Genomic DNA, 27215 nt, shown 5'->3' with positions numbered 1-27215 from the left:
GATCCAGCTTGTCTTCTTTACATTGCGGTAAAATAGGCCATTATGTCAGCGACTGTAGGAATAAACCATCATCGCACCAGATTCCCCCAAGAGTTCAGAAATTACCTCAGCAAATCAGTGAAATCAACAAAATCAGCAAAATTCCCTATAGAAAAAATTACCCCAGCAAAATTTGCTAACTTTATGTTTTCTAAAATGGAAGGTGGGTTTAAACAATTGCTCAGCTAGAAGAATGTCTAACGTGATTGTTATCCTTGTTTAAAGAACAGCTTGCTAATGGAGAAGTAGTGGGCAACCCCCAACTGAGTGCATTGGCAGCAAATGGAGTGCGGGTGGGTTTCCAATGAAGGGGTTTAGCCGCCCCCCCCCAAATGGTCTGACCTGATGGTGATAGCAGGCCAGTCACTCCTTTTGTTTTAGAAGGGGGCCAGCAACAGAATACGGTAATTGACAGACACAGATTCAGCTGTCACAAACATACATGTCTCACACCCTGAATGCTACATGATGGTAGGCAAGGGTTGTGCTCCATCGAAAAGTTATGATGGTACTGAAAAAAACCATGTTCCAAGGAGAGGCTTTTGAACTTCGGTTAGGAAGGTTCTTCTATACAGTTAACTCACCCATGTATATGAATTTGCCATCAGAAATGGGAATAGTAAGAACTAATATGTTAAACCAGTATTTTATGATCATTGATTATAACAACAATTGTCTATGGTTAGGTGCCAAGAATGAGGAAACTGATGATATTTTCAGATGTTAATTCTGTTTTTGTTTGATCCTATCTCCCCAACTGTGAAAATGCTTGGGTAGAACAGTTAATTCACAAACACCTTGATGCCCTTGCCACTAACAAAGATGTTTGCGGACAAATGAAAGGGAGGACTCAATTAATGGTCTTCCTCATTCCTCCATTAAACAATGAAGTATCCAATCCCCAAAGAAAATTATCTCTACAATAGAGAAACAGTTCAGTCTCTTGTTGAGCACGGTGTTATAAGGCTAGGGACGTTCACAGCAAATTCACCTATTTGTCCTGTAAGGAAAACTGATGGTCTTCCTCCTAGAACTAAAACTGCTCTTTGATCATTCTTGAGTCTAGTCAGTTATCAGGGAACTTTATTCCAAATTTTATGAATTGGCAAAGCCTCTGTATGAGCTTTTAAAAGACCCAGATGACAGCATTCAGCCTGATTAATATGCATGCCTTACTGGAGCTGTAACAAACCTGAAAAGAGCAGTAATGAAAGCTATTAGTCTAATTGTGTCTGATCCTGCTCTATCTTTCCATCTAGAGGTGGCTTCTACAGAACAAAGTTTAACTGCTGTACTTTGCTAGGAACATGCCAGGAGGCTGCAACGATTGCATATGCATCATGCGTCGTGCAAGGATCTGAACGTCATCTACTAGCTACGTTTTGGGTGGTACAACATTTTACAAACAGCACAGGTTTGCAGCGTATCATTTTACACTCACCACACACACCAGTGAATTTACTGATGAAGTCTGGAAGTTCTTTATTCACATCACAACAGTTGAGTAAGTAGACTTTGGAATTATTACACAGAGACATTGGTATCGCAGCAAGGAAGACAAAACTATTGCTGCATTTACTGGCTTATGAGGGAGATCCTCATAAACTTCCACTACCATTAATTGACTTTGAGTCATATCCAGTCATGAAAGAACCAAAGATGTTCCAAATGAGTACATGGATAGCTCCTGTTATTACATTCAATGTTTACTACACACACGTTAGTCTGTAATAATACTGGGAAGAATCATAAAATTGTGATGTACTAAACACAGTATGCAGTTGCCCTCTTAACAACCCTCAAAAGAACTTCCATTCAAGCTGTAAATATTTGGTCTGATAGTGTTGATGCCATCATTGCCATTTAGCTCTTCCCTTATATTACAAAATGCACACTGTACCAGTGAAGGCTATTCTGATGGTGTTGGTTACAGAATGTCTGTTAAATAAGTCTTTGAAATCTTCTGTATGTTAAAAGCAAGTCTTTATTAACTACTTTTAACTATATACAATAAACAGTACAGGCATGGAGCTACCACTGCCTTGGGTCCTAGCATGTCTCTGGCCAACACCACATTTATCCTAGTTCTAGGTCATGTGCCTTTATATCACTGTGTGGGAGATACTGTACTCAGACCCACATTAACTCTGTATGTACCAGATCATTCTACTACAAAGGTAAATCTTTAATCCATGATTTTTTATGGAGAAAGATATGGACAGTCCTTATGAATCATAGTCGACGTTGTTACATTAGCAAATTTGCCGCCGATAAACCAGGACAACCCCATAGTGAAGACAATCCAAAAGCTGACACAGCAGACAAGGAAGCTGCAATGTCCAGAGAATTATATACAGAAACCTCAGAAGAATGTGCTGAAGTGGCAGCAATCACATTGAACAATTCAATAGAATTAGTCTACAGCAACAGTATGAATCTTAGGTTATTGTTATTGAATAGCACAACAGGATAAGCCAACCCCCCAATCAACCACTTGGGTTGCAGATACTATCCTGCCTCATGTTTTAGATGCAGATCAGCTACTGATGCACAAAACAATAGACGGGGCTCCTACTCTGTATGTTCATCCTGAGGTGGGACAAGAATTGTTGTATCTGTTCCTCCTGAGGTGAGACTGACTGCCCTTGATAACAAAGCAGCATTTGACCGAGTGTGGCATCAAGGAATCCTAGTAAAACAGAGTCAATGGGAATCAGGGAGAAAACTCTCAGCTGGTTGAATTCTTACCTAATACAAAAGAAAGACGGTTGTGGTCGTTGGAGGTCAGTCATCCCAGTTCCAGGACATCACTGCAGGAGTTCCTCAGGGTAGTGTCCTAGGCCCAATCACCTTCAGCTGCTTCATCAATGATCTTCCTTCCATCATAAGGTCAGAAGTGGGGATGTTCTCTGATGATTGCACACAAAGTTCAGCATCATTTGTGACTCCTCAGATACTGAAGCAGTCTATGTCCAAATGTAGCAAGACCTGGACAATATCCAGGCTTGGGCTGACATTTGTGCCACACAGTGCCAGGCAATGACCATCTCCAACAAGAGAGAATCTAACCATCGCCCCTTAACATTCAAAAGCATTACCATCGCTGAATCGCCCCCTAGCAACATCCTGGGGATTGCCATTGACCAGAAACTGAACTGGACTAGCCATATAAATATTGTGGCTACAAGAGCAGGTCATAGGCTAGGAATCCTGCAGCGAGTAACTCACCACCTTACTCCCCAAAGCCTGTCCACCACCTACAAGGCACAGGTCAGGAGTGTGATAGAATACTCTCCACTTTTCTGGACGAGTGCAGCTCCAACAGCACTCAAGAAGCTTGACACCATCCAGGACAAAGCAGCCTGCTTGTTTGGCACCCCATCCACAACATTCACTCCCTCCACTACTGAAGCACAGTGGCAACAGTGTATTATCTACAAGATGCACTGCAGGAATTCACCAAAGCTCCTTAGACAGCACCTTCCAAACCCATGACCTCTACCATCTCAAAGGACAAGAGCAGCAGATAGATGGGAACAACGCCACTTGTAAGTTCCCCTTAAGCCACTCACCATCCTGACTTAGAAATATATCGCCATTCCTTCCCTATCGCTGGGTCAAAATCCTGGAACTCCCTCTTTAATTGCACTGTGGGTGTACTTACACCACATGGACTGCAGCAGTTCAAGAAGGCAATTCACCACCACCTGTTCAAGGGCATTTAGGGATGGGCAATAAATGCTGGCCTACCCAGCAATGCTCCACATCCCATGAATGAATAAAAAAGCATCCAATAGGTGGCCGCTATTCAGCTGATATCACTTATCAGAAAATTGCTGATATGGCATGATGGCTAGGCACATGGGATGCAGTCAAATTACATGGATCATGCTGCCTGCCATGTCTTCAGCAGAACGTTGTTCCTGTTCTAACAGAGCCGGTTTGAAATGTGCACTACCTCCTGAAAAGGCATGAACTAATTTACAAATTGATTTTCTTGGACCATTACCAAAAATCCTAAGCAACTATGAATATGCACTGGTTGTGATAGATCAATTTATCAAATGAAGCATTGCCCTGTAGAACTAAGACTGCATTCATGGCTGCAAAGCTTTTATTGAGTGAAGATATCTGTAGCTGGGGACTATCATTGCAAGTGGGAATTGACCGAGGCTCAACTTTTACAGGAGAACTTTTTACCCAGATGAAAATAATATTGGGGACAAATTTCATATCAGTCACCACCTACAGTCTTCTGGAGTAGTGGAAAGAGGGAACTGACATTAAAACCAATGTTGAAAAAGTTATGTACTGATCAGCCCACTCAATGGGCTAACATGTTATCACTGTGCCTCACGGCTATAAGGTCACCTCCTCATAGAACCACAGGAGTTTCTCCTTATCAGGTAATGACAGAGAGACTCATGAGAACCCCAGGCCCCCACTGACAGCAACAAGGCCTGTAGCACAAGAACCAAGCAGTTTTGAATGTTTAGAATAAATGGTAGAACAAGCAGCCTTGGTAAATGAGTATTTGGCAAAGAACTTGGGTGTTTCAAAAAAGAGGATCAAGAAGTATGTTGATGCAAAACTAAGACCTTATGAATACAAAATTGGAGATCAAGTCATGACAGAATTACAGTAAGGGGAAAATGTGTTTGATCCAAAATGGAAAGAACCATTTCCTATCATAGACAAGTTGAGTCCAGCTGTATATTTGATACAGATTGGGAAAGAGAAGAAAAGCATAAGTAAAGATAGAAAATGGTACCACATTAATCAGTTCAAAACGTTGTAAGAGCAAATACTACACTTTTGTACAGATGTATGAATGATATTTTACATCCTGATATCCATGGCCTGTATGGTCTTCTCATCGAATATCAACATCTTAGGAATAGGCATGGACACTCCAGAGCCAATATCACCTTTTAAGAGACTATGGGCAGAATTTTATGCCTTGTGGGCGGGTGTATGCGCAACCCGATTGGGCGTAAAATCACACAAGATGACATGGGGCGAGCGTCCTGACAGCGTCCCTCACGCAGGCAATCTTCAACTGGGCGGGCGCACACGGGGGGTCAGAGCTGTGCCCGCCATCAATCAGAAGACCACTTAAAGCCATTTAAAACCCGATTGATGCAGATTTTTACGTTGTCCGTGTGATTTCGCACTTGTCACATGGGCAAAACGGGCAGGCGGGCAGCCCACATTTTGCAAAACCTTCTACAAGGGCAGGATAAAAAGGGTCTGCAGCATTGCCAGTGTGAGTAGCAAAGAGTTTAGGAGATAGATTGCTGCAGGTTGCTTATTGGAACTTGACAGCTTCATCTCAGTTCCGAGCTTCATTCTTAGCATTTCCAGGCTTCATTTCAGGACCCGTTGGTGTCTCCAAGGCCCCCGGAGGATTTTGACCATGTGGACCCTTCCAGGTATCAGACAGCCTTCTGTGACCCTGGTAATGGGGATTGTGGTCTCCACAGGAGGCACCTCCTCTGAGGAGGAAGAGAGGGGCAGAGGGGGAGGAGGCCAGGTGTCCCAATGCAGCTTCCAGGGGAGCAACCTTTGGGAGATGAGGCGCAGGCAGAAGGGGCACAGGGCCAGCAGGCAGTCCAAAGTGGAAGGGCCCATAGAAGATGCCACTATCCTGCTGCCAGGGTTCATAGGCAGTGATGCAGCTACCTCTATATGTCTGAGGTGCAATGCCAAAGGAGGCTCCGCCTCTCCAAGAAGACTGTGACCTCCATTTGTCAGATGATTGGGCCTGAGATAACCTCCAACTGTATGGGTGAAAACCCCAAGCCAGTGACTCTGAAGGTCACTGTGGCCCTCAATTTCTATGCCTCTGGCTCTTTCCAGGGGCCTGTGGAGGATCTTTGTGGAGTGTCTCAATCAGCTGTCAACAGTCGCTTTAAGCTGGTGACAGAAGCTCTGTTCAGGCGGGTAATAACATTTATTAATTTCTGTACAGACGAGGCCAACCAGGCTGAGTGAGCCAGAGGGTTTGTAGTGATTGCTGGGTTCCCCCGCACACAGGGTACAATCAAAAGAGAACATTTGCAATTTGTTGAATAAACCATTCAAAGACTGGGGGTGAAATTTTGCACCTAGTTAGGAGACACCGAGCAATATGTTTATATTACCAATAAAATTGGGACTATGAAAGGGGTTTTATTGTTATAAGAGGTGGAGTTCAAAGGGCCTGGTGATACAATGAGAATTTGCATTCAAAGGGAAGGCTGGGTATATACAGAAAAGAATTTTGTGTGTGGGTCAGATCATGCTGCCTGTAAGCCCTACCACTGTGTCTGTGAAGGAACAAACTGAAAGGGGCCTCAGTTATGATGGTAGTAATTTGTTGACATGTGAATGTTAAATTAATAAATGTTTAATTTAATTTATATTAAAAAATTCCTCTTGATGCCTGGTGGTTCTTTTCCTGAATTCAGAAATGCATCTCAAACAAACCAATTGAAAATATAGGTTATGATAGTTGTTTAAAATTTCTCTCCGGGATTTTAAATAACTCAGCCTTTACCAACTGCTATGTCATAACACCCTCAATGGAGGACGCATTGCGCTCGGCAACTCAGTGCTTATGCTCCACGTGGACTCCTCCACAACAGTGAACATGCGAACATGGCACGCATACCCTCATGAACATCCAGCATCTGTAGGCTAATGGACAACTCCAGAGGCTCATCATCTGCCTCAACTCAGCATTGTCCTGGTCTCCAGCAGTCCTCTGACTGCCGATGCCCTGGGCACTCTCTGCCTCCATCTGCAACTCAAGCAAGTGTAAGTGCCCTCACCGCTGTGCACTGACGTTCTAGCCAAAGATCTAATGCTGGTTTTGTGCTGGTGCCTGGTTCAGAGAGTGGGTGTGACGCAGGTGCAACTGAAGCCCAGCGTACTCTAGAATCAGGGGTGGCTCTTCAGAGTCACGCAAATGAGTGCCTGCCAACGAATCTAAGGGAGAATAATGACATGTCATTAGTTTAAGTCGCCACACTGTCACTGCATGCCAGGCACCCTGGTGAGACAATGGAGATCTGCTTCATGATGCCATCGTCTTTCAATGATCAATGGGGAATCCATGTTTGAGGCTGCACTCAGTCAAGAGACTACACAAAAATGTTTGCACAATCGGAAACTCTCACCTCTGTGCACTGCACTCTTACCTTCGTCTGACAGCCCAACCAGCTGAACGAGGTGCGTGGCGACTCCCCAGCTCCAAGGCATCCAGCTGAAATCTAGTCAACATTAAAAGGTTTGGGGGGCCTTTGTCTCTCTGTGAACTCTCAATGTGGTTATGGGTTCTCCTCTCCTGAAAGGACAGGGGAACATTGATTAGTCCATTCTCTACCGCAGCACCATTGCAGTCTGGCCGACCCCACCTGAGGAACAGCTTGCAGGGCACATCCAAGTCATGGCCTCAAGCCACAAGGGACTCACTCCAAGCAGCCAGGGCTCACCCCCTTGGCCAGCTCTGGAATCATTGACATTTGGCACTCAGACTTTAACAGCCCTGAGCTCCACGGGGTGGGGGGAAGGCCAGCCCTTAACACTTCTCCACACTGATCCATGCCAACACGGTACTCACTCTTCCCATGCGCAGCAAGCCATTGAATCTTTTGTGACACTGCACCCATGTGCACCGCATAACGTCATGTCTGCTGACCTCAGCTGCCACCTCCTCCCAAGCTTTTTTTTTGTCTAGTGCGGTGGCCTCCTCCTTCCATCTCTGGGAACAAGGGTGTCCCTCCTGGCAGCCACCTCTTCCAAGAGCACTGCGAGGCACTCATCCGAAAAACGGTGGGGAGTCGGGGGGGATGGTGCTGAATGCCCACCTGGCCTCCCTCCCGCCTGGCATCTCCAGCCGCTGTTGAGGCCATACCTTCAGTCTCCGGAATGCAGAATATATGATTCTTCCCCAGCAGCCTTCAAGGAGCTGCCTTCACCATTTTTAAACTGCCCGCCAGGTCGTCATTGGACCCAGCGCCCAACAGGCCCCCACCCCACCCGGCCCTTCCTTACCATTAGGAAGACACGTTTCACAGCATGAAATCACGGTCAGGGGGTAAATCACAGTCGGGGCGTTGTTTCCAGGCTGGTCCCAGGCCTGCTGATTGCACGTGTGTGCCCACCAAGGGTAAAATTGAGGCCTATGTGACTGGAGTAATTTTGACAATTTTGTTGGTTGTCAATGTAACTACTGCGACATGACTGTCTTTTGTGACCAATGTGACAAGGTTACATATGGTATCAACAAAATGATTAAGGTCACCAAGGGTGAAGGACTGAGAATTGAATGTAATTGTATGAGTTTTAGAGATATCGTAACACCTACATTAATGCTGAGTGACAGAGTATGTGCTGGGACAGCAGGGCAGAAAATGGGAATGTTTTATGTCAGCAGAGGTCTTAAATCACTAAACTGGCCCAAACTAATCAAAAGACATCAGCAAACAGTAAAATGCTGTAGAAATGGGTACTTTAGCCCTGGTAGGATGGGAAACTGTAAGGAAACCACTTGATCAATGTCTTGGTTTCCCTCAAAATCCAGCAGACCTGGTTTATTAATAAGCTTACTTTCTTCCCAAATAGAAAAAGCAGGCATGTGGCTTGGGTTCCGTTTTTGACTTCTTTGACAGCCAGTATCCTTGACCACTTTTGGTGATTGGATAAGTGTGATTGTACTTTCTAGAGGGGTCACCATTGTTGGATGAATGTGGTATTTAAACAGATTATTCCATCATCAGATTTTCATCATCCACTTTCGAAGCATTACTACAGAGCAATGAGTGATCACTTTCATTCTTGTGCTTTTTCTGGTCCAATATTTTTCACTGTATATTTGTTGTGAGTGGACTTCCTCCATTCTGGATGTCCTCCTGCAGAATGGCTGGACTATCAATCTCTGTGAAGAATAAATCTGGTATTGAAAAGCTAGAGTCTGTAATGGTGACTATAAAACTATTGTATAAAAACAAAAAAACTGCGGATGCTGGAAATCCAAAACAAAAGAATTACCTGGAAAAACTCAGCAGGTCTGGCAGCAACGGTGGAGAAGAAAAGAGTTGACGTTTCGAGTCCTCATGACCCTTCAACAGAACTAGGTGAATCCAAGGAAGGAGTGAAATATAAGCAGGTTTAAGGTGTGTGTGGTGGGGTGGGGAGGGGGGGTGGTGGGTGGGGTTTGGGTAGGGGGAGAGAAGTGGAGGGGGTGGTGTGGTTGTAGGGACAAACAAGCAGTGATAGAAGCAGATCATCAAAAGATGTCACAGACAACAGAACGAAAGAACACATAGGTGTTAAAGTTGGTGATATTATCTAAACAAATGTGCTAATTAAGAATGGATGGTAGGGCACTCAAGGTATAGCTTTAGTGGGGGTGGGGGGAGCATAAAAGATTTAAAAATATTTAAAAATAATGGAAATAGGTGGGAAAAGAAAAATCTATATAATTTATTGGAAAAAAAACAAAAGAAAGGGGGAAGAAACAGAAAGGGGGTGGGGGTGGAGGAGGGAGCTCAAGACCTAAAGTTGTTGAATTCAATATTCAGTCCGGAAGGCTGTAAAGTGCCTAGTCGGAAGATGAGGTGTTGTTCCTCCAGTTCCTCAGCAAACTGGAGGAACAACACCTCATCTTCCGACTAGGCACTTTACAGCCTTCCGGACTGAATATTGAATTCAACAACTTTAGGTCTTGAGCTCCCTCTTCCATCCCCACCCCCTTTCTGTATCTTCCCCCTTCCTTTTGTTTTTTTCCAATAAATTATATAGATTTTTCTTTTCCCACCTATTTCCATTATTTTTAAATATTTTTAAATCTTTTATGCTCCCCCCACCCCCACTAGAGCTATACCTTGAGTGCCCTACCATCCATTCTTAATGAGCACATTCGTTTAGATAATATCACCAACTTTAACACCTATGTGTTCTTTTGTTCTGTTGTCTGTGACATCTTTTGATGATCTGCTTCTATCACTGCTTGTTTGTCCCTACAAACACACCACCCCGCTCCACTTCTCTCCCCCCACCCAAAACCACCGCCCCCCCAACCCCACACACACACACACCTTAAACCAGCTTATATTTCACCCCTTCCTTGGATTCACCTAGTTCTGTTGAAGGGTCATGAGGACTCGAAACGTCAACTCTTTTCTTCTCCACTGATGCTGCCAGACCTGCTGAGTTTTTCCAGGTAATTCTGTTTTGTTTTATAAAACTATTGTAGGTTGTCATAAAAGCCCATCTGGTTCACTAATGTCCTTTAGGGGAGGAAATCTGCTATCCTTGCTTAGTCTGGTCTACATGTAGCTCCAGACCCAAGGCAATGTGGTTGTCTCTTAACTGCCCTCAGAAATGGTGTGGCAAAACACTCAATTCAAGGGCAATTAGGGATGGACAACAAATGCTACCCTTGCCAAGGATGCCTACATCCTTTGAAAGGATACATAAAAAGAATGCCAAGAAATCAGTGCTGAAGTTGCAATCTAGATCTTCATTGCAGTTGGATGGTTTCGGGGATTCATTTCTGAAGTCACCTTTGAAGACAAGTTGATTGACTTCTCCCACTTACCTGAAAAAGATTGAAGCCCATTCAAGCTCTTCTACTTAAAAGGGACAACTTTTGATTCTGTAGAACATACAATGCTTCCAATATCTGCTTTCCATTGTACTGGAATGTTGCCTGTAACTTTCCTCTGACTTTTAGATCAATCCTGTCTGGACCGTATAGCTGGGTTTCCATTGGCTGCAGGCAATGGATTGGTAACCACGGTTCATTGATAAAACCGTTACACTCACTCCAGTACCTAGATTAAAGTTGGTGATATGTCCATTGATATATATATATATATCTGCCTTCCAGCATACGTGATTGGGGTCATTGATCTCACTCAGGAAACATTTTGTTCCTCTTCTGGTGGAAATTCTTCAACTTCACTAATAGCCTTATCCATGAAGATGTTTCCTTTGAAACCTGTGAAGTTAGAGGCTTTACTTTGGCACATCTTTTTGGCACCACAGCACTGGCAGAGTTCTATGGCACCTTGTGCTTTCCCTCCAACTTGTACCTTCTTTTCTGATGCTTTCATTATATTGCTGGGCTTAACGGGCTGTGTGGTCACTGGAGGTTTCCTGAGCCAAAGTTTGTCTTCATCTCTCAGTATTGCCCTGTTCTGTTTATGGACTCCTGTTTATCTCACCAGCTGTATTACTTTTTCTAAGGTGAGGTCTTCCATAGTTGCAATTTGTCTGTTAGGGATTCATCAGTAACACTGGCTACAATGCGGTCTCTTATTAATTCTGTTTATAAATCTCCATACTTGCATCTTTCAACCAACCTCTAAAGGCCATTAATAAAAGCACCTACTGCTTCACTTGTGTTTTTGGACCCTTTTGTTAAATTTGGATCTTTCCTGAATGTTATGCTCCTCAGGTTGAAATAGTTATTGAAGGCTTTTAAAACTTCTTCAAAGTTATCAGAGGTCTTATTGATGCCCTTCTTGTAATAACATAATCTGTTACTGTTCCTATGGAGTAAAGTAATGGGTTGACCTGTTCAGCTTCAGACTTACAGTTCAATCCTGAAGCAATTCAGGACTTCAAGAATCTTTTTCTCCAAAGTGCCCAGTTTTGAGTTTGATTTAGGCTTCCCACGTGTCCAAGCCTCTCAGGTAGAATAAGTTTAGAATCCATGGCTTTTCTAAACCTTTAGCTGGTTTACCTGAAGTTTTAAATTTTTCTTCCAGCATTTGAATCTTTCCCGTGCTGTTCAGCCTCTCACCGACACCCACTGCAGTAATTGTTTCTCCCTGGGGGAATGTCTCAGCTAGACTTCGTATTTATTTCTTGTACATTAAAAAAGCCATTAAAACTGCTTCGCTTTAAGTTATTCCAATAATCTCTTTACTCCCTACCCCAGAGCATCAAGTATTTGCAGCCACTGTATTTCTTCTTTTGTGCTGCTTCGTGGTCACTATGTGTAATGGTGCTGAGCTTAGACCCGGACTGCAGTGCTTTTCGTAACCCACCTTTGCTGAGTGTTTGGTTTCCCCAGTGCTGCCTGCCCAGTGCATCATTAAAATTGATTTTTACCCATTTTTTTCAGGGTTGCTCACCAGTTCCACAATCTTTGCTTGGTTCTCCGATTCAAAGCCTATGGTTTCTGGATCAGGGTTTCTTTCACAGACTACCAGATAGTGCGATGCAGATTGAATAACTTTCTGACTCTTGCCAGCTCTACTTCATCTGTGAAGCAGCTTTAGAGTTCTTCAACTGTCTCTTATCGAGTTCCAAAATGCTGGCGTCTATTATAAGGATGTGATAACAGGACACTTAGAAAATAGCTACGGGATTAGCCAAAGGCAACATGGATTTATGAAAGGGCAATTATGCTTGACAAACCTACTGGAATTTTTTGAGGGTGTAACTAGCAGAATAGATAAGGGGGAACCAATGGATGTGATGTACTTTTGGATTTTCAGAAAGCTTTTGGTAAGAGATTAGTGTGCAAAATTAAAACACATGGGATTGGGAGTAATATATTGGCATGGATTGAGAATTGGTTAAAAGACAGGAAACAGGTTAGGGATAAACAGGTCCTTTTTGGAGTGACAGATGGTGACTAGTGGGATACTGCAGGGATCAGTGCTTGGGCCCCAGCTATTCACAATATATATCAATGATTTGGATGAGGGAATCAAATGTATTATTTCTAAGTTTGCTGATGACACAAAACTAGTTAGGAATGTAAGGAGGATGTTAACAGTCTTCAAGGCGATTTAGACAAGATGAGCAAATGGAAAAATACATGGCAGATGCAGTATAACGTGGATAAGTGTGAAGTTATCCACTTTGGTAGGAAAAACAGGATGGCAGAGTATTACTTAAATGGTGATAGATTGGGAAATGTTGTGTACAAAGAGACCTGAGTGCCCTTGCACACCAGTCACTAAAAGCAAATATGCAGGTGCAGCAAGCAGTTAGGAAGGCAATTGGTATCTTGGCTTTCACTGCAAGAGGATTTGAGTACAGGAACAAAGATGTCTTACTGCAGCTGTACATTGCCTAGGTGAGACCACACCTGGAACATTGTTTATGCAGTTTTGGTCTCCTTACCTAAGGAAGGATATATTTGCCATAGAGAGAGTTCAGCGAAAGTTCACCAGACTGATTTCTGGGATGGCAGGACTGTCGTATAAGGAGGGATTAGGCCTGTATTCATTTGAGTTTAGAAGAATGAGAGGGGATCTCATTGAAACATATAAAATTCTGACAGCGATGAACTGACTGGATGCAGGGATGATGTATCCTCTGGCTGTAGGGGTGGGGCCTAGAACAAGATATCACAGTCTCAGGATATGGGATAGGCCATTTAGGGCTGAGGTGAGGAGAAACTTCTTCACTCAGAGGATGGTGAACCTGTGGAATTCTCTACCACAGAGGGTTGTGGAGGCCAAGTCACTAAATATGTTTATGATGGAAATAGATGGATTTCTAGACTCCAAAGGCATCAAGGAGTATGGGGAGAGAGTGGAAGTATGGTGTTGAGATAAAGGGTCAGCCATTGTCATACTGAATGGCAGGGAAAGCCCGAAGGGCCGAATGGCCTACCCTTGCTCCTATTTTCTATGTTTCTGCAGTTTTGGCACCACTTTTAGAGGTCTAACATACAACCTTCTTTAAAGTTGAATTTTCAGCGCTTTGGGGTCATCACTGCTGCCACTATGTTTTATGTTTGTTAGTCTAGGATCTGATTACTGAGATGCTGGTGTGTCCAGACAATAACTGTTTATACAACTAAACTATGCATGGCTACCAAGGACTAGATATTACATTGCTGAAGCCATGAACGTTCACCCTCTTGATTCCTTGTCACTTTTTCTCTTACATCACTATTATGGGAGGTGCTATTTACACAGTCCCATACATTAATGCTTTCAGACCCTATTACCACAGTGTCATTTTGCATGCATCCCACATAAATTCTGAGATGTACCATGAATGAAATGGATTCCACTCTCAATGTCCAGCTGTTGTGTGAATATACACAGCACATCATGTAGGTCAGTGCCCAGTATCCTAGCAGCAGCCATGATACTTTATTTCTATGGCTATTTGCTGTAGCATTAGTATTTGAGCCACTATGACAAAGCAGAGTGTGGCTCTTGGGTGACAAGGCCTATCCTCTGAACACCTTGGCCCACAACTCTGGCATGTAACCCAAGCAAGTGTGAGCAGCACACATATTACAAAAGTCATGATGCCACATGAAATGCCATTGAGCAGGACATCAGGGTGCTTAAACAATGCTCCCACTACCTGGACCACTCTGGAGGAGCCCTGGCATACTTGGCAGACTAGCTGGATATTGAGGGAGTAGAATCCCTTCTGCTCATGGTACATCTCAGAAGTTGCATGGGATGCTCGCAAAGTGGCACTGTAGTATAATGGTTTGTAAAGGTTAATGTTGATTCTTCATGGTCTGCTGCAAACTATACAATCCTGTTATCACGAGGGCACAGCCCTTGCCACCAAGTAAGTGGTGAGGAGAAAAAGGAAGAAGAGGAGGAAAAGCAAGAGGAGGAGGAAAAAAAGAGGAGGCAACCAACACATCATCTTTCTGGCTGGGCTGTCCATGATTGCCTCATTCGACTGCAGTTCCTGGCAAACCTAATACCCCATTCATCAACAATCCCATACATAACCTTCACTGTCACTGACTATTACAAAGTCCTCTTGGTCGTAATGCTGAAATAAAAGACACCACAAAATAGATATTCCAAACCAACTTTGTAAATTAAACCAATCATTATTTAATCTAAAGTCAATTCTTTACCTTTATGCATTTCTTGAATACCTGTCTTGCAGGTGTCTTTGCCAGTCCTAGTGCTCCTACACATTGCCACCCTAGTGAAAGGAGCACAGTTGCTAGTGGAAGGCTGCGGACTTTCAGTGAGGCAGACTGTAGAAGTCCTTGCAGAATCCCCTCGAGTAGCTTTGGGCCTTGAAGACCCAGCTTCAGATCGCACCACCTCGGAATAGTGGCAGCAATCTGGGCTCTCTTGCTGACAGGCAAAATGGGGGCACTGATGGAATGGCAGTAATGGGAGCATAGATGCCATCAAACTGAAAAAGGACAACAGGTTCAAGCTCCATGGAGTAGTAGTACTGCCCCAGTGTAGTACTTCAGCAATCTTAGTAATGTGTTTGATGGCAGATTGCTGAACTGCTGTAAGCTGCTTTACACACTGGTATCCACTGCTATGTTGGCAGTAGTCTGAGCTTGCATGACCTTAACCTGAGGTTCTACTGTAGCCAACAGATACTGCATCATGACTGGGTCTGCAAGTGTGCTATTGGAGTTGGCCACAAGTTCCACTCTGGAAACAATGGACTGCAAGCTCCGGATAAAGGCCTGTGTCATGTTGGTGTGGACTTTTCCATGCTCCTATACATTAACCACAGCTGATAGGCCATCTAATGCACCAAACATTTCATTGTGCATACGCATCACAATTTCTGTAAATTTCCCCATCACCATCCTCATCTGAATCCTCTGCAGCAGAACCCTTGCGTGCCCTCTTCCTCTGACCCTTGTCTCCTGCCCTGGCTGCAGGCCACTCATGCCCAGTGCCTTCACCGTGTACAGATTCATCTCTAATCTACCCGCTAGTGTTTGTGCAGTGTCAATATCTGAGCTGGTAGCTACAAGTGTGAGCACATCATCAGTCTCTTCTTCCTCTTCCACATCCGTATCTATCACAAGGGCCTCCAAACACTGAGATAAATGTAACTAATCATGTAAGTAAGCAGGCAGTACAAATTTTGTGTGCTGCCTGCCTCGGAATGAACGTCAGTTAATCACACATTAGAATCCTTGCTCCCATTTTCAGGGGCTGTGTAATGTGAGGTTTTCCATGTGAAGTGTTCTGCTATGTTATCTCCCAAATGACTTTATTATTAAATGCACACGTGATTGTTACTACACTATGTCGGGTGTCTTTAGCTTAGAACGAGAGCAGAGTTTATGAAGGTTCTCAAACTGCACCCAAGATGATTCTGAAATGGCAGTTCTACAGTAACAGTTATGCTGGCATCACAATCCAGGATTACAGATTTTCACCTTCCTCAAATTTTAGCCGTGACATTGCAGATCTACAGGTTTGAGTTGAGTTGACAGTCATTCCAAATGTCCTCAATAACTTGCATTTCTACAGTCCTCCTCATAGATCAAGAAACATCTCAAGAGGGCTTTGCAGGGCATAGACAATGAGCAGCCGGATGAAAGGTAAGAACGTATCTTTAGGACATGTCAAAACAGACTTAACATGGAAGGGAGGATATTCCTGTTCACATGCTTTGCATAAAAGACCATCTTGGCACAACTAAGAGGAAAAATTGGGTGTATAGGGATGCACATTTATAATTGAGCAAGTCTGAATTAATGGTCAGTGGAGTAGACTCCATTATGGATTGGACAATGTCTCTGTCCTTTATATAAAGAGCAATAACAAGGTAATCTGACACATTAGTATTTTATAATTTATAAAACATTTTTTCTTTTAGTCTGATAGCTCGCCTTCTATAATCTCCTGCTTGTCAGCTTCTTAAAAAAGAACCTTATTCCTAAGATTGTGTTCAGCAGTTTCTCTGTTCTAAAAAGACTGAGGTACAGAAATATTCACTTTTGGTTTTAAAGTGCTGTCCTTTCATTTCAGTAAGTAAACTCAGTTCTTATGTTGCCTTCCCAATGTGCATACATAGTCAACTGGGAGGAAGCTAAGAGTTTACAAAGGGTGGTTTTATTCATTTAGTGTTTGTCCTGCAGAAAGCGAGAATGGACCTTTAACTCACAGCATGCTGGACCGCGCATGAAAAATTAACAGAAGTGAAGTGCCGTGTTCAGTACACGGAGGTTTAATGTTGAAAAGTAAACTTTTGAGTCCAACTAAGGCTGACAGTGTAAGCTTCATTTCCCCAGTCTAATAAACCTGAGCATTCTCAATCTAGCAAAGCTAACTTAATAAGACTAAGAGTAAATGGCATGGAAAATGGGCAATGAAAAACATCATCTTTTCAGAATAGGATGTCACTGTGAGGTTAGGTGCAAAGGTACATGATTTCCTCTCTGTTATTGCTCTAGTAAATTCAAAAACCTGTTTAAAAAGAACTTATCCAACATACAAAGAAATACTTTATCCATTGGCATTAAAGGGCCGACACTCTGAATTTGATTCCATCTTGTCTGACCCCAGAGCACATGATGCCAATTCTGGGTGCAACATTGACAAGGTAAACACCATGCCACCAATATTTCAACCCCCGTCCCCCCACTCCACCCCAGCCCACACACAAATGCCATTCTCTTTGAGCATGAGGGGTTAAAATCAGGCCTAATGTTTCTACTTGCTTCCACTTCCACATGGCTGGGACCCAGGTGAACATAAGAACATAAGAAATGGGAGCAGAAGTAGGTACATGGCCCCTTTCAGCCTGCTCTGCTGCCATTCAGGAAAATCATGGCTGATCTTAGACCTCAATTTGCAGTCTGTCTCGATTCCCCTAGCACCCTAAAATCTTTTGATTTCTGCCTTGAAAGAATGTTGAAGATTAGGGAAAAATGTTTTGAAACCCTAGGCTTGGACAAATAAGGCAGGCAAAAGTAAAGATTTACGAAGCTAAAAAACAGGTCAGATAAAAGTGCAGACAAATGAGAGACAATAGGGCATGGGGAGGAGAGAGAACAAGAGAGAGAAGAGAAACAGGACAACCGAGAGAATAGGAGCAGAGGCAACAGTGTGAGGAGAATTAAAATTGCATATCAAGTAACTGCTAGTTGTTTAGCAATTAATATTACTGTAATTACACTACATTTTCTTATTTCAACACCATGATGAACTGAAAGCTTGCAAGGCCAGCCAGTCAAGAGAGATTGTCATTTCTTTGGCCTAGTAATAATCTACTGGTTAAAATTTGCTTTGCTGTGGAGCGTTTTAACTGCTTTTTAACCAAATAGCCTATCCATTCCATCCCATAGATGAGAGAGATCATCCATCAAAAATGGCAGCACAACTGTTTGATGGCTTAGCAGTCATGTCTACTGTTTGGTTTGGTGCAAAAATGGACATATTAGAAGGACCTAGGTTTATTTCTTGATTTCTGCTCGATTTGATCACAGCATTCTGGGTTATCACAATTATTAATCTTGGCTGGGAAGAAAAAATAAAAATGAACTCTAAGTCCTCCCTCTTAATGCTACCCAGGGATGGAGAAAAAAAGCTGCTAAAATAAATTAGCATGTACTGCATAATAAATTCTATCAGCTATTAATATTCTGCATTTGCAACACACCCATGTAATTTGCTATTCAACAAATTGTTAGAAGCTTTAATTTGTAGGGTACAGTTGTTTTATTCAGCAAAGCCTCCATTGGGAAAGGCCGGTGATGGACAGTTTGAATGTACATTAATTACCATACAAATTCCATTCAGTGAACAATGCGTGAATTGATTATAGTGCAATCCACCTAGTCTAGTTTGGCCTAACCTGTCTCTAGAGCAGAATCGTTTCCCACTGGAGGACAGTTATTGTGCAGTCACTCGGTGGTCTCTGCTGTGTTTGCATGTGTCAATGCACAGGTTAACCTACCGTAGCGGATTCCTGAGTGCACAACTCCAAACAGGTAAGAGGTTTGATTATTAACCACAGGTTTATTCTACAAGCCCACAAAGAGATTTAAGGTGTGTTACAGATCTTTACAAGGTGATACCATTATTCCAGAATTAACCTTGTCATGATACAAATTTATGTTTGGTATGAGAAACTGGCTCCATGGCATAAGATTGGAAATCTAGCAATAATATTAAGAGAAATAATCTTCCATCTCCTCTTTTGTCTGCTTATATACTTTGCCTAAGCATATGGGCTGATTAACGTGCCATGTTGGAGAAATTAAAAGAAAATATCAACACACCAATACCGATCAGAATCCTGGTCTACTTACTGAAGAAACTGAAGAACATAAAGAATGAAAAACACAGCTAACTGTGAGAATTAATGTGAATTGTAGGACAATAAAAGTGCCAGTGGCTCAGTGGGTAGCACTGCAGCCTCTGTGTCATGAGGTTACGGGTTCATGCCCCACTTCAAAACACTAAGTGAGTACTAAACTGTCAGATGAGACATTAAACTGAACCACTTCCAATCACCACCAATCATCAGTGGAAGTCCTCACTTCTGACCTTGGATGGAGGGTAGGTCATTGATTTAACAATAGAAGATCGTCAGATTGTTTGGCCTACCCTGTGGAACTCCTGCAGCAATGTTCTGGTGCTGAGATGATTGGCCTCCCACAATCACAGCCATCTTCCCTTGTGCTAGTTATGACACAAGACAGTTGAGAGGACCCCCACCCCCGCCAAGCTTTTTCTGGTGTCTTTAGTGGGGAATTAATGGGCAAAAACGCAACACCAACCATTGCGTTGATTTCAGTGCCTAGTCAATCAGCAAGAACTGTTACAGTACATCCTTTGAAGAAGTGTGGGTATCACTGACAGCAACCTCTGTGTTTACATTTAACTGTGCATATGTAGCCACTGGAAATTGCTATCTGTTTAATCCCATTATAATAGTGAGCACTGTTAGCCCCACCATTACTACCAATGAAAAATCTGGGCCAATACTATACACGTGCCAACATGGAGATCTTTAGGAATAGATTTTTCAGCTGGGCTTTAACTTTTTTATCTCAGCTGCACCATTTGGCAAACCAATTCGTATTCAGGGAAAAATTTCTGTACCTTAGATTTGGGCACCAAAGAATGACAAATTGCAATCAATTAATAATAACATTTAGAAAATAATGTTACGGGCCTGAACATTGTTGACAAGTTAATGCACCAAATCTATGCATTAATTGCAGAATAGCTGCAAACAACATTTGGTCTAATTAATAGTAGCTATGTTTTACTAGCTTACATTGGCTTTAATGATTTCTGCTGGAGAATTGCATTGCACATGCAGTTTAAAGGGACAGCTAATGATTACTATAGAGGTTTAATGAGTTGACAACATGTGGGGAAATTCTTTTTCTATCAATCTAGGAATACAATATTTTATCCTGAGGTAGCAAGTTGTTATCAGCATTCCCAGTCCCAGACTAGGTTTCACTGAATCAGCACATCAGCATTTGGATATATTTGACACAAAATTAGCAAACATCTGACCTAAGTTACAGGGCAGCAAGTCATTCCATCACCCCTTGCCCCTCGCCTCGATGTTGCCTGCGGGCCTGCAAATCTTCAGATCTCCTCCCTCCTCTTGGCTCAGCTACCTCTCCCTGCTTAAACTCTGCTTCAACCACTCCAAAACTGCTCACCCTCCCCCTTCGTAACTGGTGGCCCAGTTACACTGTTTTTCAAATTTCTTATCTCAATCCAAATCAAGGTTGGTTCTTTGTCTGATTTTGGTGGGCTTTTTCAGGTGACTGTTGTTTCGTTGTTTTTAATGGGCTCGCATGATGTTTATCATTGTCTTCCTGTCCGTCTAACTAGTCTTGAACTGAAAGCCATTGTATATGTGGAGAATTGATAAGTTTGCATAATTGCATTGATTGCTGCCTTCCTGCCTTTGTAGTTAGTAGCGATTATGTATGCAAGATTTTGATGGACTTTAGTTTCGTGTAAGATGAAGTCTTTCTCTGAGTTGATTGTTTGAAAGGGAAGAATGCGGATTCTGTATCCTCTCGTTGTCTGGTTTCAGGCACCAATCCACACTGCACTCAACAAGCCCGGGCATATCCAGTCCCAGGCCTTCATGGGCCTAGCCTCCTGTCTACAGGGTTTTATACTTAACTCAGCAGTTGGGTCCTCTGCCATAAAAGTCCAAAAGTCATATCCTTGTTGATGATATGAAAAATGTGGGAATTTTGAGAACCCTTCGCCCTCCAGCAGCACTGACTCACCCTATCTCTAAGCTGTTCTTGTCCCCAGTTTCATTTTATTCTTCGTCTCATCTGACACCTCAACAAGAAACTGTGTCTCTTTCTTTCAGGTGCAAAGGATCGCAAGTTCCAACAACTCATCAACACCAACGCCCATTCAAAACGCTCCACCCCTGCCCGTCCCACTGACCCCATCCAGTCTTCCTATCCCAGCCCCAGCCAAGTATTCACCATACCCCCTGATCTCCCCCTCTGATGCTGAAGGTTCAATGCTCAGCAAAGGAATGAGTTTCATACCCTTATGCCCTCATCTCAATAAATTTGGGCTCGGCACGATGCTGAACGCTTCTTCTGCCACCTTCGTCTCCATGCTCACTTCTTTGGGCAGGAGTCCTCTCCCCGTTCAATGGATCCTTTTACCCACCTCCAATATTCTCGCTCCTCCTGGACCCCTCCCTCTGGATTCTTACCTGCTCTTGATCTTTTCATTGAGAACTGTTGGCGTGACATCAGTCATCTCAATTTCTCTGCTCCTCTCACCCACTCTAACCTGTCTCTTTCTGAACTTGCTGCATTCCGTTCTCTCGGGTCCAACCCTGACTTTGTCATCAAACCTGCTGATAAAGGTTGCTGACAGACTGTTGTCTGGTGTACTGACCGCTACCTTGCACAGGCTGAGCGTCAACTCACAGACACTTCCTCCTACCTCCCCCTAGATCATGGCCCCACCGCTGAACATCAAGCCATTGTTTCCAGGACTGTCACTGACCTCATCTCCTCTGGAGATCTTCCCTCCACAGCTTCAAACCTCGGATGGCCCGCTTCTACCTCCTACCCAAAATCCATAAACAGGACTGTCCCTGCAGATCGATCGTGTGAGCCTGGTCCTGCCCCACAGAACTCATTTCTTCCTGTCTTGACTCCGTTCTCTCTCCCCTTGTCCAGTCTCTTCCCATCTACATCTGCGACTCCTCTGATGCCCTACATCACATCAACATCCCTGGCCCCAACCGCCTCCTCTTCACCATGGACATCCAATCCCTCTACACCTTCATCCCCCACCAGGATGGTCTGAGAGCTCTCCGCTTCTTCCTTGAACAGAGGCCTGCACAATCCCCATCTACCACTACTCTCCTCCGTCTGGCTAAACTTGTTCTCACTGAACAATTTCTCCTTAAACTTGTCTCACTTCCTCCAAATAAAAAGGTGTGGCTATGGGTACCCGCATGGGCCCCAGTTATGCTTGTCTCTTTATGCGGTATGCGGAACATTCTTTGTTCCACTCCTACTTAGGCTCCCTCCCACAACTCTTTCTCCGGTACATCAATGACTGCTTTGGTGCTGCTTCATGCTCTCATCTGGACCTGGAAAAATGTATTAATTTTGCTTCCAATTTCCACCCCTCCATCATTTTCACATGATCCATCTCTGAGACCTCCCTCCCCTTCCTTGACCTCTCTGTCTCAATTTCTGGTGATAGACTGTCCACCGATATTCATTACAAGCCTACCAACTCCCACAGCTACCTCGACTACAGTTCCTCACACCCCACTTCCTGTAAGGACTCCATCCCATACTCTCAGTTCCTTCATCTCCGTCGCATCTGTTCTGATGCTACTTTGCAAAACAGTTCCTCTGACATGTCTTCCTTCTTCCTCAACCGAGGTTGTCCATCCACGGTGGTTGACAGGGCCCTCAACCATATCCGGCCCATTTCCTACGCATCTGCCCTCACTCCTTCCTCTCCTTCCCAGAGACATGATAAGGTCCCCCTTGTCCTCACTTATCACCCCACCAGCCTCCGCATTCAAAGGATCATCCTCCGCCATTTCTGCCAACTCCAGCATGATGCCACCACCAAACACATCTTCCCTTCACCCCCAGTGGCATCCCACAGGGTCCGTTCCCTCTGGGACACCCTGATCCACTCCTCCATCACCCCCTACATCTCAGCCCCCTCCCATGCAACCAGAGAAGGTGTTACACCTGCCCCTTTACTTTCCCCCTCCTCACCGTCCAAGGGCCCAAACATTCCTTTCAAGTGAAGCAGCATTTCACTTGCACTTTCCTCAATTTCGTCTACTGCATCCGCTGCTCCCAATGCAGTCTCATCTACATTGGAGAGACCAAACGCCGACTGGGTGACCGCTTTGCAGAACACCTTCAGTCTGTCCGCAAGCATGACCCAGACCTCCCTGTTGCTTGCCATTTCAACACCCCACCCTGCTGTCATGCCCACATGTCCGTCCTTGGCCTGCTGCAATGTTCCAGTGAAGCTCAACGCAAACTGGAGGAACAGCACCTCATCTTCCGACTAGGCACTTGACAGCCTTCCAGACTTAACATGGAGTTCAACAACTTCAGATAATGAACACTCTCCTCCATCCCCACCCCTTTTCCGATCCCCCTTTTTCCAATATTTATTTTTTAAATATATTTTTCTTTTCCCACCTATTTTTACATTTATTTTGATCTTTTGTTTTATCTCCACCTTTTAGCCCATTTCAGTCCCTCCCCCCCACCCCACCCCACCCCCACTAGGGCCATCTGTCACTAGCTTGTCCTTTCTACCCTTAATGTCACCATTAGCACATTCCTTAGATAATATCACCACCATCAACACCCCTTTGTCCTTTTGTCTATGACATCTTTGGCAATTTCTTCTTTGCCTCCACCTACCACTGGCCCTCTATCCAGTTCTACCTGTCCCATCCCCCTCAACCAGCTTATATTTCACCACATTTCTATATTTCACCACATTTCTATATTTCTTTAATTCTGATGAAGAGTCATTTGGATTCGAAACGTTAACTGTATTCTTCTCTGCAGATGCTGCCAGACCTGCTGGGTTTTTCCAGCTATTTTTGTTTTTGCCCCAGTTATGCCATTTCCTATAGGAAGATCTTCAGCCAGCTACAATCTAATTAGCAATGCCATGTACCATCAAAGCCATCATGGACCTTCAATTTTTATGCTTCTAGCTCCTTCCAGCTAGCACTGGGACATCTGTAACGTCATCTAGTTTGCTGACCACAACTGCATTGAGTAGTGACTGATGCTTCATTAAAGACCAACACCTTCACAGTACTCACTACTATGCAACGATGTGAGATGTCTACACAAAGTCCATCAACACAGCTTGCTTTCCACAAATGTAAGTCCCCTTGAGCTAGCCTTGCGCAGAGGCACTACTCTGCAGATCATTATGTGGCATCTTGAAGTAATGCTTCAGTTATCTAAACAGAACATGACAATACAAACCCCTAAGGGGCTCCAAGGTAAGTATCATGCACTTCATGTTCCATGACTACTCTACAAAGTGTCTTAATCATGGAGAAAGAAGAGCAGAGTCCAAAAGACATTCTAGTGTAGAAGGAAGGCAGGATAACTGAGGAAGTGGCCCCTGAAAAACATTAATACAACCTGGAACATCTATGTGTCAGATGTTAATATACAAACTTCAATAAATGCCTGAGTGTCTTTTGAAGAGAGCTTCCTGTAGTTGAACATCTTCAGCAACACTGACCACAGCATTTTCACTACCATTAGTGCCCATTATTATTTATTACTTTAAGGTACAGTATTCATAAATTATTAGAGATGTAGGCAAATGGGAGCATCCCACTTACAGCCTGTTTTCTCACCAGCAAAGCCACTCTAATATATGCCAATGTACATGTCCAGTTTGCTTGTGTAGACACCATGACTGATTATTTTATTAACTTAAGACACCATCCAACCATGTGAAACAATCTTCTTCTTGAGTTCTCTGCCCAAGGCAGAACCACAGCGCCACAATCTCCACCACAGCTAGGGCAAGAAGGCAGGTCCAAATCTGCCCCAGTTGGAATGGGGATCGAACCCCATGCCATTGACACCAATCCAGTCCACACCGGTTGTCCAGCCAACAGACCCCAACTACACCCTGTGAAGGAGTCCGAGTTGCTCTGGCAACATACACTTTTACATGCTTGTTGTAGCCTGGAGCTATGAACAGTGATGGTAGAGGTTTCAATTTTTTCCCATCACATGGCTGAATAGGAATCTCTCCTGCTCTTACCACCTTCCATTGACATGTTTTTGAAGGATTTACAACACACGAACATACCAACATTCGAAATAGGAGGAGGAGGAGTAGGCCATTCGGCCCCTCAAGCCTGCTCCACCATTCAATAAGATCATGACTTATCTGTTTGTGTTTCGAATTCCACAATCCCATCTACCTACGATAACTTTTGATTCCCTTGTCTAACAAGAATCTATCCGCCTCCACCATAAAAATATTCAATGACCCCACTTCCACCTCCTTCTGAAACAAAGAGTTCCAAAGTTGCACAAGCCCCTGAGAGAAAAAAAAAACCCTCATCTCTGTCCTTTAAGGGCCATCCCTAATTTTGAAACAGTACCTCCTAGTTCTGGACTTACCCACAAGAGGAAACATCCCTTCCACATCTACCTTGTCAATACCATTCAAGATCTTATATACTTCAATCAAAATCACATCTTATTCTCCTAAACTCCAGTGTAAACAAGCCCAGTCTGTCTATCCTATCCTCATAAGACAACCTGCTCATTCCAGGTATCAGTCTCATAAACTTCCCCTGAACTCCTCCAACACATATACATCCTTCCTTAAATAAGGAGACCAAAACTGCACAGTATTCGAAATGTGGTCTCACCAATGCCCTATATGACTCAAGCATGACATCCTTACTTTTATGCCCAATTCCTCTTGGTAATAAAGGATAGCATTCCATTAGCCTTCTTAACTACTTGCTGTACCTGCATACTAACTTTTTGTAACTCATGCACTAGAACAACTAGATCCCTCTGCAGCTCGGAATTCTGTTTCTTTGTACAAGTAATACTCTGCTTTTTTAACTTTCCTGCCAAAGTGAACAACTTCACATTTTCCCACATAATACTCCATCCACCAGATTTTTGCCTGCTCACTCAACCTATCCATATCCATCTGCAAACTCTTTACATCCTCTTCACAATATACTTTCTTACCCATCTTTTGTCATCTGCAAATTTAGCTACCAGGTCTTTAGTCCCCTCACATAAGTCATTGATATACATCTGTAAAAGTTCAGGCGCCAGCACAGACCCCTGCAAGACTCCACTCATCACATCCTGCCAATCAGAAAAGGGCTCATTTATGCATACCGTTTTCTGCCAGCCAGCCAATCTTCTATCCATGCTAATATTATCCCCTACGCCATAGGCTTTTATTTTCTGCAATGACCTTTGGTGTGGCACCTTATCAAATGACTTTTGGAAATCCAAGAATAGCACAACCACAGGCTCCTCTTCATCCACAGTGCATGTCACTCATTATTGCTTCACAGGAGGTCTTGTGGCGCAGTGGGTGGTATCCCTGCCTCTGAGCCAGAAGCTCCAGGTCCAAGTCCCACTCCAGGACTTGATGGCCAAGAAAAGTATGTTGATAGTGCGGCTAAACAGGTTGAGTCTTAACTCAGTAAGGGGCACATGGTAGTGCACACACACGTGCGGGGGAGGGAAGAGCCACACATTATGGAAGTCTTATATAAATTCCTTCACAGCTGAGACAGTTCAGATGCAGCCACATTAACATGCTTTGAGTCAGCCATCGAGCTTATCTGCCCATGGAGGCAATGCAGAGGTATGGAAGTGCCACAAAGTGCTCCAGGGCTTTCCACTCCATGGGCACAGACTGCAAAATAATGAGCACTTTAGTAGACTGCAGAACAGTTGGACAACTGCACACGTTGTACAATCTCCTTGTGAAGCCTGGACATGTAACAGTCACTGGTGGAGGCACTCACAACCCCCTGCAAAGCCATCATTCCAGATTGGGAGAGTCTCCCCCATGGTTCAAGCTAACAGTGCAGCCTTGTATTGTAGGTTAGGAGAATGCCTGTGCCTGAGCTGAGAGCATAGCATGGAGTCCAGTGGGCAAAGCTGCTGCCAATCGCTCAGGTGGAGTGGGGTGGAGGAGCGTGGAGGTTTGGGCAGCCATGCAGCGCACTAATCTCTGGCCATCCAAGTGGTGGCCAGAACTCTCTGGGATGTGTTAAGGGGCCTTCAGACTTAACCAAGAGAGGTTCTTAGAACATCCAAGCTAATCCATGCATCTCTCTCTCTCATCCTGTGGGAGTACATCAGGAGCATGGAGCCTGGTGAACTAACTGCATGCCCCGTGGCTTACAGAGAGCGGAGATGACGGAGAAGAGAGTGA

Source organism: Carcharodon carcharias, chromosome 20 (genome assembly GCF_017639515.1).
Source record: "Carcharodon carcharias isolate sCarCar2 chromosome 20, sCarCar2.pri, whole genome shotgun sequence".
Lineage (NCBI taxonomy): Eukaryota > Metazoa > Chordata > Chondrichthyes > Lamniformes > Lamnidae > Carcharodon > Carcharodon carcharias.
The sequence above is the reverse complement of the archived record's forward strand: the minus strand, read 5'-3'. Positions refer to the sequence as shown.